Here is a 17,166-nt window from a genome sequence, read left to right as displayed (position 1 = left end):
AGCTTGTGATGGGACCTATTAAATGCTCACCCAGCTGAAGTTGTTGCTGCCTAACATCAAGTAAGCCTATTGTCAATGGAGAGCTTCCATTTACAAAACAAAATGTAATTTATGTTTTCATTAGCTTTTTGCCTGTTTTAATCACAGTTGCTATGCTCAGATTAATTGGAAACTTTGATTGTTGTAAAGATGTGTAGGGATTAGGAGGACAGACTGATCTCAGTGGAAGGGTATTTCATACCCGAGCTATTTTACATGCTGAGTGACAGGTTGCTGATGCCATGTCACTCTCTGCTCTCTCTGGGGAGGAAGAGCAGTAAAATGAGACTAGGGGTCTATTGGATTGAGGAAGCCTCTTTTGTCAACACACAGACCGGGTTGACTAGTGCAAATGTCACACTTTAACTTAAACTGGCCAATTAGGCCTGACAGAAGTGATATGATAATAACATTGCTATGGACAGTTTTCTTTTTATTGAGACAGCTGATTCAACAAGCATGATTTTTTTTCTCCCTTAGTCACTAATTATTGTTTTTGTGCAAGAGTAAAATATTCTGCCACTTTCTAGAGGGTGTACAATCAAAAACACATGTTTTGACCATTGGGGTAAAAAAATATGTTAATCCTCTAAGAAAACCAACGGTTCAAACTTAATGTCTCTATCATAATCTGTTCAAAATTGATTGGAGTTTTTACCCTTGTAGGATAGCCATGATTAGGGTGACTAAATCTCAATGGAGGCCAGAAGAAAAAAAAGTGGTGAAAATACCATTGTCAGCTCACGTTTGAACTCGTCATCTTTCTTCTCGAATCCAGAGGACATAAAACAATATAGAGGTAAGATGGATATTGATTTTGAGACATCACATCTATTATTTTCATATTATATTATATGCTTTATATGTTAATGGTAAACTCCTGTTATTTTTCAAAGATTTCTCAGAAAAACAAGCTAATCTCTGTGAAATGTCAACGGAGCTTTGCGCGTACGGCAAGCTTTTTATTTTGTAAGCCTTTTACATTTAATTCAGCTTGTATCATGCTAATTTAGCTTTTTGCGACTCGTGGAAAGAACTTTGAAGATGACCACCACAACATGTAAAATCCCCAAAAGTCGCTGCGAGAAGCAGGCTAGGTTACGAAATCTGACTTTTTGCATATAATGTTAATTATATGTTAGAGAAATACCCCACTGACCGATTCAGAACATGATGAATCATATTTGTCTTAATAAAATGCATTTTATAACATAAGGAAGGAACATTTCTGAATCAATGCGTGTTTTCACCCACTCTAGGTAGAGTGGGTAGACACCCTATGTCAAACCATAACAGGAGATAGACTGTACTGTCCTGAAATATGTGCATTTATGTTGGGTACATGTGAGCAATTAATCACTGAGTAATCGTAGTGCTTTATAGTAGGCAAAAATCTTTGGTAGCAAAGATGATTTGACAGTAGTACTGTTTTCCCCCCCAGAAGTTTTACTTGTGTTCAGCAGTGTCTATATGTGAAGCAAAAGCGCATTTTTTTCCATTGTAACAGTGGAGGCGGCTGGAATGGAGGGAGCCAGTGCCTCGGAATTAGCTCCTCTCTCAGCAGAGATCATTAGCGAGGCTAATGCCCAGTTAGATGGGGCAATTATTTATATATACAACGCAGCCAGGACGTGTAGCACCTACGCAGTCAGTATTTCACCTCATTAACTCCTACTACTACTGACAGTGAATGGGCGAACATGTTACACTGAGTTGTTTTAATATTTGAATATTTATGGTAATGTAGACTCCTCCGTGTTTATCTTTCCATGCTGTTAGTTGTTTGAGCTCCCTTCAGAATAGCATACAGTAGCCTTCTTTTATACACTGCCAATCTGTTGATGTGTCTGTCTGAATTAGCAGAAAGACAAAAGTAGCCTACAATGGTTGTTTTTAATGGGTTGAAAATAGGCCTATAAATAGGCCTGTCTTTGTGGCATGAATAATACTCAGTCGAACATACAGTTCTGCGATTTATGTTGTCTGCCGAGTCTACTATGGTACAGTGTAACTCTGTGGGGAAGGAAACAGAGAGGTTCTGATGGTGAAGCTGAGTCTGACAATTGAGTGCAGTGAAGCGAGCTGAGGCTGAGGCACACTGATTGACTGCCGTCAAGGTGGCAGTGTTGGTGCTGCCACAGCTGCAGCCTGACAGGAGCTCTTCATCACCACCACATCTCCATCTATATCCTGTCCTCATGTAACTAATGATGCAGGGGAGGGGAGGGAAGGAAGGTGGGGGAGGGGAGGGCAGGCAGGAGAGGGAAGGTAAGGAAAGGCAGGGGAGTTAGTGCAGGGGAGGGAAGGGAAGGTGGGGGAGGGCAGACATCAGGCAGGGGAGGGCAGGTGGGAGAGGGCAGGCGTCAGGCAGGGGAGGGGGAGGGCAGTTATGGGAGGGAAGTGGGGTAGGAAGGCAGGAGAATGGAAGGCAGGGGAGGGAGGGGATGGCAGGTAGGGAAGGGGGAACGGAAGGCTCAGGATGCCAGGGAGATGAGTTGGAACACAGGCCAGTGAGGCCATGCCACTATCATCCCACTCTGCCAATTACTGACTGAGACAACGTGCTCCTTGCTTTGGCCTCAATAGTGTTTCAGTTCATTTATTCACCTTTAGGTGTTGATTTTTATGTAATTTGGTTTGACTCAATTTCACTTTTCATACATTGCATATCAGTTGGAGTACTTGATGTCCATGGGTTAATAGTATCATTTTGAAATGTTGGATGTTCTGGACATGTGAAAGTATGTAGAGGTAAGATCTGTAGCATGCCACACGCCATAGATCAGAACAAAACCACATTCAGTTGAGATTTATATTGTTCAATTTTTTTGCAATTCATTAAAATCATGTTGAGTCTTGTGGGGGGCTGGGGTGTTCTAGTCTCAGCTTCCTGAATATGTCGTTAAGATAGAGGATGTACAACTGTTATTCCCCTCTATCTCTCATGCACCATCACAAACAGCCCTTTGTTAAAACGGAAACCTCTGGAAAACTCTTTCATTTACATTTTAAAATGTCTTGCCATTGATTTCCAAGGCAGGTTACAAAGGTGTGAAAACCTGCCTTTATTCTGTCGGCTTTGTTGTGCAGGTAGGAGACGGGTTACCGGGTCGAAGAGAAGAGTTTTGTAGTGAGTTGGTGGAAGATTAGTTTGTGTGTAATTGTAGAGCGATGGGATCCGTGGGTGTAATAGCAGAGGATGGGTCTGTGGTATAGAGCTGGTAGAGATTGGTTAGCTCTGTAATGGTGAATGACAGGTTTGCAGAGTAAAGCTAGATGGGTTTGTCAGGGGAAAGGGCAGAAGATGGGTCTGTGGTATAGAGCTGGTAGAGATTGGTTAGCTCTGTAATGGTGAATGACAGGTTTGCAGAGTAAAGCTAGATGGGTTTGTCAGGGGAAAGGGCAGAAGATGGCTGTGCTTGAACCGAGGAGGGAGATTGATGGTTTTGGCTATGGGGACATGAGAGATTAGCATTCGTTGAGGAGTGAGAGAGTAGCATGCGTTATCCTCTCTGCAGGCCTCGGGGCCAGGTGGATGGGGTAGATTAGGTGTGTGACCTGGTCTTAGAAGGTGGCGTCTGGTTTTAGATCTTCCAGGCCTGGTTTTGTGAGGCTAAGGACCTTTTAAGGAGGGTGAGAGAGAGAGTGTGTGTTTTACATTTGGCTACAAATTTCCCTCCTGTGTGCTACCTTTCCCCCCACTAGAATCCCAATACTTTAGTGAAGACAGCTTCTCCATCCTGGAGGGGAGATCAATAATTTCCAGGGACATGTACTAATCTGCGGTGACCTAAATGCCGGAACTGGATAAGGGCACTCCTACAGTACGTACACCTATAGCTCATCTCTTGGCATTAGTACTGTAGACTACTATCACTGACCTCAACCGAGAGTCTCTCAGAGCGTTCAGTCAGCCCACTGACACCTATCAGATCACAGCAAAATAAAAAATCACAGTCTACTTGAACAGAGCAGTACTCAATCATGAGGCATCAAAGCCAAAGGAAGCATTTCAAAGCTGCAGGCTGAGTTTAAATCTAGACTTGGTTTCGTCTATTGTAATCGCTCCTCTTTCACCCCAGCTGCCAAACTAACCCTGATTCAGATGACCATCCTACCCATACTAGATTACGGAGACATAATTTATAGATCGGCAGGTAAGGGTGCTCTCGAGCGGCTAGATGTTCTTTACCATTCGGCCATCAGATTTGCCACCAATACTCCTTATAGGACACATCACTGCACTCTATACTCCTCTGTAAACTGGTAATCTCTGTATACCCGTCGCAAAAACCCTCTAATGCCTCACTCCCCATTATCTGAGATAGCTACTGCAGCCGTTATCCTCCACATACAACACCAGTTGTGCCGTTAAAGGTCCCCAAAGCACCCACATGACTGGGTTGCTCCTCTTTTCAGGTCGCTGCAGCTAGCGACTGGAATAAGCTGCAAAAAACACTCAAACAGGGCAGTTTTATCTCCATCTCTTCAAAGACTCAATCATGGACACTTACTGGCAGTTGTGGCTGCTTTGTGTGATATATTGTTGTCTCTACCTTCTTGCCCTTTGTGCTGTTGTCTGTGCCCAATAATGTTTGTTCCATGTTTTGTTCTGCTGCCATGTTGTTGTCATGTTGTGTTGCTACCATCCTGTGTTGTCATGTGTTGCTGCCATGCTATTTTGTTGTCTTAGGTCTCTCTTTATGTAGTGTTATGGTGTATCTTGCATGATGTGTGTTTTGTCCTATATTTTCATATTATTTTTAATCCCAGCCCCTGTCCCCGCATGAGGCCTTTTGCCTTTTGGTAGGCCGTCATTATAAATAAGAATTTGTTCTTAACTGACTTGCCTAGATAAATAAAGGTTAAATAAAATAAAAACGTGCACTCTGCCCACAAAATGAGGTGGAAACTGAGCTGCACTTCCTTACCTCCTGCCAAATGTGTGACCATATTAGAAACACATATTTCCCTCAGATTAAACAGACCTACAAAGAATTACAAAAACTCTCATATCTATTGGGTGAAATACCACACTGTGCCATCACAGCAGCAATATTTGTGATCTGTTACCACAAGAAAAGGGCAACCAGTGTAGAAAAAACACCATTGAAAATACAACCCATATTTATTTTTTTCCCTTTTGTACTTTAACTATTTGCACATCGTTACAGCACAGTATATAGCCATAGTATGACATTTCCAATTTCTCTATTCCTTTGGAACTTTTGTGAGTGTAATGTTTACTGTTCATATGATATTGTTTATGTCACTTGCTTTGGCAATATGTTTCCCATGCCAATAAAGCCCTTTGAATTATTTTTTTATTTTGCTAGTCATTTAACAAGTCAGTTAAGAACAAATTCTTTATTACAATGACAACCTACACCGACCAAACCTGGACGACACTGGGCCAATTGTGTGCCACCCTATGGGACTCCCAATCACGGCCGGTTATGATACAGCCTGGAATCGAACCAGGGTGCCTGTAGTAACGCCTCTAGCACTGAGATGCAGTGCCTTAGACCACTGCACCACTCGGGAGCCCTCTTGAGAGAATCCAACTACACCTCCACTCCAACATTCCCATCCCCGTGTATGTATACAGGCTACAGATGCATTGCTACTGTGTGCTGTATAACAAAAATAACTCCATAACATACAGGTGAAGTCGGAAGTTTACATACACCTTAGCCAAATACATTTAAACTCAGTTTTTCACAATTCCTGACATTTAATCCTCGTAAATATTCCCTGTCTTAGGTCAGTTAGGATCACCACTTTATTTTAAGAATGTGAAATGTCAGTAGTCGCGAGAATGATTTTTCAGCTTTTATTTCTTTCATCACATTCCCAGTGGGTCAGAAATGTACGTACACTCAATTAGTATTTGGTAGCATTGCCTATAAATTGTTTAACTTGGGTCAAATGTTTCGGGTAGCCTTCCACAAGCTTCCCACAATAAGTTGGGTGAATTTTGGCCCATTCCTCCTGACAGAGCTGGTGTAACTGAGTCAGGTTTGTAGGCCTCCTTGCTCGATCAACGCTTTTTCAGTCCTGCCCACACATTTTCTATAGGATTGAGGTCAGGGCTTTGTGATGGCCACTCCAATACCTTGACTTTGTTGTCCTTAAGTCATTTTGCCCCAACTTTGGAAGTATTCTTGGGGTCATTGTCCATTTAGAAGACCCATTTGCGACCAAGCTTTAACTTCCTGACTGATGTCTTGAGATGTTGCTTCAATATATCCACCTAATTTTCCTACCTCATAATGTAATCTATTGTGAAGTGCACCAGTCCCTCCTGCAGCAAAGCACCCCCACAACATGATGCTGCCACCCCCGTGCTTCACAGTTGGGATGGTGTTCTTCGGCTTGCAAGCCTCCCCCTTTTTCCTCCAAACATAACGAAACAGAACGCATCTCCTTTCTCAGCGGTATGACGGCTGCGTGGATCCATGGTGTTTATACTTGCGTACAATTTTTTGTACAGATTAATGTGGTACCTTCAGGTGTTTGGAAATTGCTCCCAAGGATGAACCAGAATTGTGGAGGTCTTGGCTGATTTCTTTTGATTTTCCCATGATGTCAAACAAAGAGACACTGAGTTTGAAGGTAGGCTTTGAAATACATCCACAGGTACACCGCCAATTGACTCAAATGATATCAATTGGCCTGTCAGAAGCTTCTAAAGCCATGACATCCTTTTCTGGAATTTTCCAAGCTGTTTAAAGGCACAGTCAACTTAGTGTAAGTAAACTTCTGACCCACTGGAATTGTGATACAGTGAATTATAAGTGAAATAATCTGTCTGTAAACAATTGTTGGAAAAATAACTTGTGTCATGCGCAAAGTAAATGTCCTAACCGACTTGCCAAAACTATAGTTTGTTAACCTGTTAGGGCTAGGGGGCAGTATTTACACGGCCGGATAAAAAACGTACCCGATTTAATCTGGTTATTACTACTGCCCAGAAACTAGAATATTCATATAATTATTGGCTTTGGATAGAAAACACCCTAAAGTTTCTAAAACTGTTTGAATGGTGTCTGTGAGTATAACAGAACTCATTTGGCAGGCAAAAACCTGAGAAGATTCCTTACAGGAAGTGGCCTGTCTTACAAGTTCTTGTTCTTCTTGACTCTCTTTATTGAAAACTGAGGATCTTTGCTGTAACGTGACACTTCCTACGGCTCCCATAGGCTCTCAGAACCCGGGAAAAAGCTGAATGATGTAATTCCAGCCCCTGGCTGAAAAACATTAGCGCCTTTGGTAAAGTGGTTTATCAGAGGACAATGAGACTGAGGCGCGTGCACGAGGCGACCCCATGTTTTTATTTTCTCTCTCTTTGTACTAAAACACAGATTCCCGGTCGGAATATTATCGCTTTTTTTACGAGAAAAATGGCATAAAAATTGATTTTAAACAGAGGTTGACATGCTTTGAAGTACGGTAATGGAATATTTAGAATTTTTTTGTCACGACCAAGAAACCCTGATGAGTGCATACATCTTCATACCTTTTTTGGTACTGGTCCCCTGTGTGAATCAAACCCACAACCCTGGTGTTGCAAGCACCATTCTCTACCAACTGAGCCACATGGGACCCTCAGGTAGTCTTTCAATCTCAAACATCAATCTTCATTGTGTGTTACATTTTGCCCTGTTCCTTTGGTAGAATGGCAATCGCATTTAAAATTAATAATTTTTGGTACTACAGGTGTTCAAAATAGAAACACTACTCCTCCTTGCTCCTCCCTTCCAACAGGCAGAAACTCAATTAGGAAGTACCCGTGCTAAGGATTATTCAATGCTGGTCTGACCAATCGGAATCCACGCTTCAAGATTGTTTTGATCACGTGGACTTGGATATGTTACGGGTAGCCTCAGAGAATAATATTGACGTATACGCTGATTCGGTGAGTGAGTTTATAAGGAAGTGTATACGAGATGTATCCACTGTGACTACTAAAACCTTCCCTAACCAGAAACCGTGGATAGATGTCAGCATTCGCGCAAAACTGAAAGAGCGTACCACCGCATTGAACCATGGCAAGGCGACTGGGAATATGGCAGAATATAAACACAGTAGTCATTCCCTCCGCAAGGCAATCAAACAAGCAAAATGTCAGTATAGAGACAAAGTGGAGTCGCAATTCAACGGCTCAGACACAAGACGTATGTGGCAGGGTCTACAGACAATCACAGACTACGAAAGGAAATCCAGCTTCTTACTTCCAAACAAACTAAACACCTTCTTTGCCGCTTTGAGGATAATACAGTGCCACCGACGCTGCCCGCTACCAAGGACTGTGGGCTATCCTTCTCTGTGGCCGACATGAGTAAGACATTTAAACGTGTTAACCCTCGCAAGGTTGCCGGCCCAGACGACATCCCTAGCCGCGTCCTCAGAGCATGCGCAGACCAGCTGGCTGGTGTGTTTACGGACATATTAAATCTCTCCCTATCCCAGTCTGCTGTCCACACATGCTTCAAGATGGCCACCATTGTTCCTGTACCCAAGAAGGCAAAGTTAACTGAACTAAATGACTATTGCCCCATACCACTCACTTCTGCCATCATAAAGTGCTTTGAGAGGCTAGTCAAGGACCATATCCCCTCCACCTTACCTGTCACCCTAGACCCACTTCAATTTGCTTACCGCCCCAATAGGTCTACAGACGATCGCCATAATACTGCACACTGCCCTATCCCATCTGGACAAGAGGAATACCTATGTAAGAATGCTGTTCATTGCTATAGCTCAGCATTTAACACCATAGTAAACTCCAAGCTCATCATTAAGCTTGAGGCCCTGGGTCTCAACTAGAGGTCGACCGATTATGATTTTTCAACGCCGATACCGATTATTGGAGGGCCAAAAAAGCCGATATCGATTAATCGGCCTATATATATATATATATTTAAATGTTTTTTTTATTTGTAATAATGACCATTACAACAATACTGAATGAACACTTATTTTAACTTAATATAATACATCAATAAAATCAATTTAGCCTCAAATAAATAATGAAACATGTTCAATTTGGTTTAAATAATGCAAAAGCAAAGTGTTGGAGAAGAAAGTAAAAGTGCAATATGTGCCATGTAAGAAAGCTAACGTTTAAGTGCCTTGCTCAGAACATGGGAACATATGAAAGCTGGTGGTTCCTTTTAACATGAGTCTTCAATATTCCCAGGTAAGAAGTTTTAGGTTGTAGTTATTATATTATTATAGGACTATTTCTCTCTATACGATTTGTATTTCATATACCTTTTGACTATTGGATGTTCTTATAGGCACTTTAGCATTGCCAGTGTAACAGTATAGCTTCCGTCCCTCTCCTCGCTCCTACCTAGGCTCGAACCAGGAACACATCAACAACAGCCACCCTCAAAGCAGCGTTACCCATGCAGAGCAAGGGGAACAACTACTCCAAGTCTCTGAGCGAATGACGTTTGAAACGCTATTAGCGCGTACCCGGCTAACTAGCTAGCCATTTCACATCGGTTACACCAGCCTAATCTTGGGAGTTGATAGGCTTGAAGTCATAAACAGCGCAATGCTTGAAGCATTGCGAAGAGCTGCTGGCAAAATGCACAAAAGTGCTGTTTGAATGAATGCTTACGAGCCTGCTGGTGCCTACCACCGCTCAGTCAGACTGCTCTATCAAATCATAGACTTAATTATAATATAATAAACACACAGAAATACGAGCCTTAGGTCATTAATATGGTCGAATCCGGAAACTATCATCTCGAAAACAAAACGTTTTTTCTTTCAGTGAAATATGGAACCGTTCCGTATTTTATCTAACGGGTGGCATCCCTAAGTCTAAATATTCCTGTTACATTGCACAACCTTCAATGTTATGTCATAATTACGTAAAATTCTGGCAAATTAGTTCGCAACGAGCCAGGCGGCACAAACTGTTGCATATACCCTGACTCTGCGTGCAATGAACGCTAGAGATGTGACACAATTTCATGTTAGCAGGCAATATTAACTAAATATGCAGGTTTAAAAATATATACTTGTGTATTGATTTTAAAGAAAGGCATTGATGTTTATGGTTAGCTGCATTGGTGCAACGACAGTGCTTTTTTTGCAAATGCGCTTGTTAAATCATCACCCATTTGTCGAAGTAGGCTGTGATTTGATGAGAAATTAACAGGCACCGCATCGATTATATGCAACGCAGGACACGTTAGATAAACTAGTAAAATCATCAACCATGTGTAGTTAACTAGTGATTATGTTAAGATTGATAGTTTTTTATAAGATAAGTTTAATGCTAGCTAGCAACTTACCTTGGCTTCTTGCTGCCCTCACGTAACAGGTAGTCAGCCTGCCATGCAGGCTCCTCGTGGAGTGCAATGTAAGCCAGGTGGTTAGAGCGTTGGACTAGTAACCGGAAGGTTGCAAAAACGAATCCCCCCTGAACAAGGCAGTTTACCCCCGTTCCTAGGCCGTCATTGAAAATAAGAATGTGTTCTTAACTGACTTGCCTAGTTAAATAAAGGTGTAAAAAAAAAAGAATCGGTGGCCAAAAATACCGATTACCGATTGTTATGAAAACTTGAAATCAGCCCTAATTAATTGGCCATTCCGATTAATCGGTCGACCTCTAGTCTCAACCCCCGCCCTGTGCAATTGGGTCCTGGTCTTCATGACGGGCTGCCCCCAGGTGGTGAAGTTAGGTAACAACATCTCTACTTTGTTGATCCTCAACACTGGGGCCCCACAAGGGTGCGTGCTCAGCTCCCTCCTGTACTCCCTGTTCACCCATGACTGCGGGGCCATGCACGCCTCCAACTCAATCATCAAGTTTGCAGACAACACAACAGTAGTAGGCTTGATTACCAACAACGACGAGACGGCCTACAGGGAGGAGGTGAGGGCACTCAGAATGTTGTGTCAGCAAAATAACCTCTCACTCAACTTGCACCCCCTATCCACATCGATGGGACAGCAGTGGAGAAGGTGGAAAGTTTTAAGTTCCTCTGCGGACAAACTGAAATGGTCCAGCCGCACAAACCGTGTGGTGAAGAAGGTGCAACAGCGACTCTTCAACCTCAGGAGGCTGAAGAAATTTGGCTTGTCACCTAAAACCCTCACAAACTTTTACAGATGCACAATTGAGAGCATCCTGTCAGGCTGTATCACCAGCTGGTACGGCAACTGCACCGCCCACAACTGCAAGGCTCTCCAGGGGGTGGTGCGGTCTGCACAAGGCATTACCGCGGGCAAACTACCTGCCCTCCAGGACACCTACAGCACCCAATGTCACAGTAAGGTCAAAAAGATCAAGGACAACAATCACCCGAGCCACTGCCTGTTCACCCCGCTACCATCCAGAAGGCGAGGTCAGTACAGGTGCATCAAAGCTGGAGACCGAGAGACTGAAAAACAGTTTCTATCTCAAGGCCGTCAGACTGTTAAACAGCCATCACTAACACAGCGAGGCAGCTGCCTACATAGACTTGAAATCATTGGCCACTTTAATAAATGGATCACTAGTCACTTTAATAATGCCACTTTAATAATGTTTACATATCTTGCATTACTCATCTCATATGTGTATATACTGTTTTATACTATCTATTGCATCTTGCCTATGCCGCTCTGTCATTGCTCATCAATATATTTATATGTATATATTCTTATTCCATTCTTTTACTTAGATTTGTGTGTATTAGGTAGTTGTTTGGAATTGTTAGATTACATGTTAGGTATTGCTGCACTGTCAGAACAAGAAGCACAAGCATTTCGCTACACTCGCAATAACATCTGCTAAACATGTGTATGTGACCAATAAAATTTGATATGATATGAAAACGTTGTCCTTCTGAACGCGCTTTAAGCCTAGAGGCTCGTTATCTGCATAAACATGAGTCCACCTCCGTGACTGGTAGGTGTTTGATGCCCCCATGTATTCTTTCAAGGGTGCTGTCATACAAACAATTGCACACTCACCGAGCATGTCAGTATTCATTGGAGTTTTCATCCACCACTATAAATGGAGTAATTGTCTAAAAGCAGATAAGGCATTCATAGAATTCCTCATACTGTAGTGGAGATCACTACAATATTCATCAGTGCAGCCATGTGCACTGCTATACTAAGATGTCTGGACCAATTGAAAATGACTGAATTGGTCTCTCAAGCCACAGACAGAGCTGTCTGGAATTCTCTGCAATACTTTACCAGCAATGGAGTCTAAAAATCGTATACAAAGTTGTTACTCTATTTCTGTCTTCCCAACTTTACACCAATTTCTTCTCACTCTTCGAGAAGCCATATTGGAATTTAAAAGGTTAATGAAATTCCTTATTTATGTTTTAATTTCACACCTGGAATACCTATCCACAGCAGAAAATCTTCAAGTAACTTACATCTCAAACCTTCCAAATCCGAGGCAGCCCGCAATCCTAACATTCCCTTTCCGCAATCTACTGAAGCTATTCCAGTGAGCGCTGATCAGATTGTTACTATGATTCTTTGCAAAACATAAATAATTCTCTCTCTGTGTGTCAATTAGGGTCAGCTTGCTTTATACCGTTATATGCTTTATACTTTATACTTGCTTTTCACAGATCACTGCACCTGTACATAGCCCATCTGTAAAGAGCCCATCCAACTACCTCATCCCCATACTGTATTTATTTATTTATTTATCTTGCTCCTTTGCACCCCAGTATCTCTACTTGCACATTCATCTTCTGCACATCTACCATTCCAGTGTTTAATTGCTATATTGTAATTACTTTGCCACCATGGCCTATTTATTGCCTTACCTCCCTTATCCTACCTCATTTACACACACTGTATATAGACTTTTCTACTGTATTATTGACTGTATGTTTGTTTATTCCATGTGTAATTTTGTGTTGTATGTGTCGAACTGCTTAGCTTTATCTTGGCCAGGCCGCAGTTGTAAATGAGAACTTGTTCTCAACTAGCCTACCTGGTTAAATAAAGGTGACATTTTTAAAAAAAAATACCATGTTGTTCTGCAGCCCTCTGTGGGCAAATATCTGTCCAAGACCAGCATGACATGCAAAGTGGCAGGGCAGTGGAGAGGTGAGATGAATGATAACTGAAACACAGGCTACTGCGTGTAGTGGTTGCAGAGAATAGGGGCTTGCTCTCTTACTTCACGGTTCAATGGTTTGGCGTTTAAAGATGTATAACTGTTACAAAAACTATATTCTCCTTTAGGCTATTGTTTACTGCTGCACTGTTAAAAAAGAAAGTGTTATATAAAAAAACCCACAAAAGGTTAAATGTTTTAACAAAAAAAATGTATTAGGGTGGGTAAAAAGTAGCGTGGGTTAAAAAAAAAATGTTTTTTTACTTGTGCACACACGCGACACACACATAAATCATAACCATGAACAGCCACATGATATTTAGCGCCATTGATTGGACTAAATTGTTTTTGGTATCTTAAGTTTGTTTTCATTGTATTAAACTAAGCATATATACAGTAGCCTTGTTGATTTGATTATGTTTAAGTTGAAATGGTGCTTGAATAGCGGTGCTCCTGTTGTCTTTGTGCTGACTTGTGATAACTCTGATTCTAAATCGATAGTTGTTTAGTAAACTGTAAGAACATTAACATTGTATGCAATATTTGCTTTGTGGACTTCACAGGACAGATGTTGCTCTCCGGTTTTGTGATGAAGAAAATGTGTAGTTTAATTTATTCCACCACCATGTGACTGCTGTCTTTTGTTGTCACGGCCTTATTGTATATCACAGTGGCGTATGAACGAATGGGTTATAGTTGCGTTGTTTGCTCTATCACAACATAGTTTGTAATATGGCTTGTTTACTGGCTTAGCTTGGCTTCATTAGTGATTTTACCCCACGCACCGCTACTGGTTTGGGCCAACAATTATTTTTAGTTCAGGTGTAACACTTGGACTGAAAGTTGAGTAAACAACAAACAAAAAAACTCTGTGGAACCAGTTATTTAATAATAGATGTAGTTTTACAGTGTAGGGAGCTTAGGTGTTATTTGTGACAGACTTGTAAAAAGTGTGCTTTAAACAATGTACATTTGTCAAAATATATCGAGTCATCATAATTTACAGCAACATTTGCTAAAGTTGCCCAATTACCGGGAGGGATGGGGGCAACTTTGTGTCGCATGCGATGCTCAAGTACAGAACGGCTGTCCAGTCAATATCCACACAGCTCTGTGAAGTGCAGAGCCAGAGCTCTGACGTCATGTATAAGTAATGTTACTGTACAGCCACTACGTTCCAATTTAGGAGCTTATTACTGCCCAAATCTGCCATTTTAAACCTGTATACGGGTACAAGGGTAAAGGGTTAACCTGTCTAACGATACCCTTTTTATGTCTTAACTCTGAAAATTGATGGAGAGCAGTCCCTACTAAAACGTCAGTATCAATTCTGGAAAATCAATGCCCAGTTCCTGTTGTGTGCAACATTGCGGTACCATGTACCGCTAGCAGCATTTTAGCTACAGACTGTTATGTGCTAGCTGTTTAGTCTGTTTTTATAAATGTGCAATGAGCATAAAAATACGCATTTATATAAGCAATGGCAAATTGTTCTCATTCTGAGAAATAAGCATATTTTTATCCAGGTAGGCCACTTGAAAAAAGTGGACAGCCTAGTATGGTGTTTAAACAATTGGAGACGGACAGGTGTGTTCATAACAATTCAACTGTTCTACCTTGTTAGCTAGCAAATACATCCAAGTTGGCTAGACTTGGAAAATAAAGATAATAGCTAGCTATTCACTAGCACGTGGGCTTGTGCTTGAGAGATTGTTTGAGACCTGTGTTAGTGTTCTATAATGCCTGCTACCAGACGTTGATCATTATTAGTGGATGTGCATTGTGCGTAGTTCTGGTAAATTTGTAACAAAAACTAAAATTTTTATAGACAGACTTGAAAGCCAGATGAGTAGTTATTGCAAAAAAGCGGGTTAAACTATTTTGATAAAATTATAAAATAGTGGAACGTATGGTTGTGGAAGGCTTATATTTACCCTAGGTATAATTTTACAAGCCCTGAATTCATTAGATCATTTTTTGCCTGTTTGATATGCAATGTATTGAGCTTTAATTGTGCAACAAAGCTTATTTAGAGAAAACAACATAAAAAAAATTAAGATATATAGATAGAGATATATATATATATATATATATATATATATATATATATATATATATATATCTATCGTTAATCGCCCATCAGTTTGAAAAAAATGAGATGATTGTTACGCCACATCGTCCTACATTAGAGACAGGAAAACAACATGGTTTGTTTTAGAGACGTGGAGAAAAACAATTCCATTAGGTTTTCAGAACTTATTAGAACAGCCATTTCCTTGAATTTGCTTCAAGGCAGGGATAGACAGGCTAGTTTAATCAAATTAGCAATGGCACAAGGTACACACCGTATGTGTGTGTATAGTTCACATTGTCTTTTGAAGGTAGTCACATGATCTGTTTACATATTCCACTAATACTATTTATTTGGATTGTCTCCCAATTAAATTGTCTGTCCAGACTATAATAGTCCACTATGTATGAACTTGAATGCATTTGAACTTGAAGGTTCCAAGCCAATGTGTTATTTGAATCGGGCCTGCTTTCTCAAAGGTAAACCTTGAATAGCGGGGATTAAATGATGGTAATACACTATAAATACAAATGTGGACACCCCTTCAAATGAGTATATGTGGCTATTTCAGCCGACAAGTGTATAAAATTGAGCACACAACCATGCAATCTCCATAGACAAACATTGGCAGTGGAATGGCCTTACTGAAGAGCTAAGTGACTTTCAACGCAGCACCGTCATAGGATGCCACCTTTCCAACAAGTCAGTTTGTCAAATTTCTGGACTGCTAGAGCTGCCCCAGTCAACTGCAAGTGCTGTTATTGTGAAATAGAAACGTCTAGAAGCAAAAACGTCTCAACCGTGAAATGGTAGGCCACACAAGCTTACAGAATGGGACTGCCTAGTACTGAAGCGTGTAGGTCGTAAAAAATCGTCTGTCCTCTGTTGCAACAGAAACTACCGAGTTCAAAAGTGCCTCTCGAAGCAACGTCGGCACAATAATTGTTCTTCAGGAGCTTCATTAAATGGGTTTCCATGGCCAAACAACCACACACAAGCCTAAGATCACCATGTGCAATGCCAAGCGTCAGCTGGAGTGGTTTAAAGCTTGCCGCCATTGGACTCTGGAGCAGTGGAAACGCGTTCTCTGGAGTGATTAATCACGCTTCACCATCTGGCAGTCCTACTGACAAATCTAGTTTTGGCGTATGCCAGGAGGTCGCTACTTGTCCTAATGCATAGTGCCAACTGTAAAGTTTGGTGGAGGAGGAATAATGGTGCTGTTTTTCATGGTTCGGTCTAGGCCCCTTAGTTCCAGTGAAGGGAAATCTTAATGCTGTTGTAGACGATTCTGTGCTTCCAACTTTGTGGCAACAGTTTGGGGAAGGCCCTTTCCTGTTTCAGCATGACAATGCCCCTGTGCACAAAGCAAGGTCCATACAGAAATGATTTGTCAAGATTGGTGTGGAAGAACTTGACTAGCCTGCAGAGAACCCTGACCTCAACCCCATCAAACACCTTTGGGACAAATTGGAACGCCAGGCCTAATCGCCCAACATAAGTGCCCGACCTCACTAATGCTCTGGTGGCTGAATGGAATCAAGTCCCCGCAGCAATGTTCCAACATCTAGTGGAAAGCCTTCCCAGAAGAGTGGAGGCACTTATAGCAGCAAAGGGGGACCAACTCCATATTAATGCCCATGATTTGGAAATGAGATTTTCCACATACTTTTGGCCATGTAGTTTAGCTTATTAAAAGGGTATCCACCCACCCAGGCCACCAGCAGCCAGCCAGGTCCCGGTGCCTAATGCAACTGTGTTGGGAATCAAAGCACAGCGCAGTGGCCAGATTAAAACATGTTCTCTGTACGGGTGGGATCAGCCTTGTCGCAAACTTCCTGCCTCCTCCTTAAAGCCAGCTTGGGCTGATAATAAGATTAGAGTGTGGAGAGACAGCTTAGCGACCTGTACTAAGATACATCAGCCATCCCTCATCTAATCTCCATGAGTGTCACAGGAT

The 17,166-nt window shown here is 41.7% G+C and overlaps 1 protein-coding gene across 1 annotated transcript in view; it reads left to right on the top strand.

Moving 5' to 3' along the window:
• The window catches only part of esamb (endothelial cell adhesion molecule b), a 78,639-nt gene that overhangs the window by 2,395 nt on the left and 59,078 nt on the right, over window positions 1-17,166 (top strand). The gene's annotated exons all lie outside the window — the stretch shown is intronic.

This window comes from Salmo salar, chromosome 20 (genome assembly GCF_965601325.2).
Source record: "Salmo salar chromosome 20, fSalSal1, whole genome shotgun sequence".
Classification (NCBI taxonomy): Eukaryota; Metazoa; Chordata; class Actinopteri; order Salmoniformes; family Salmonidae; genus Salmo; species Salmo salar.
The sequence above is the reverse complement of the archived record's forward strand: the minus strand, read 5'-3'. Positions and strand labels throughout refer to the sequence as shown.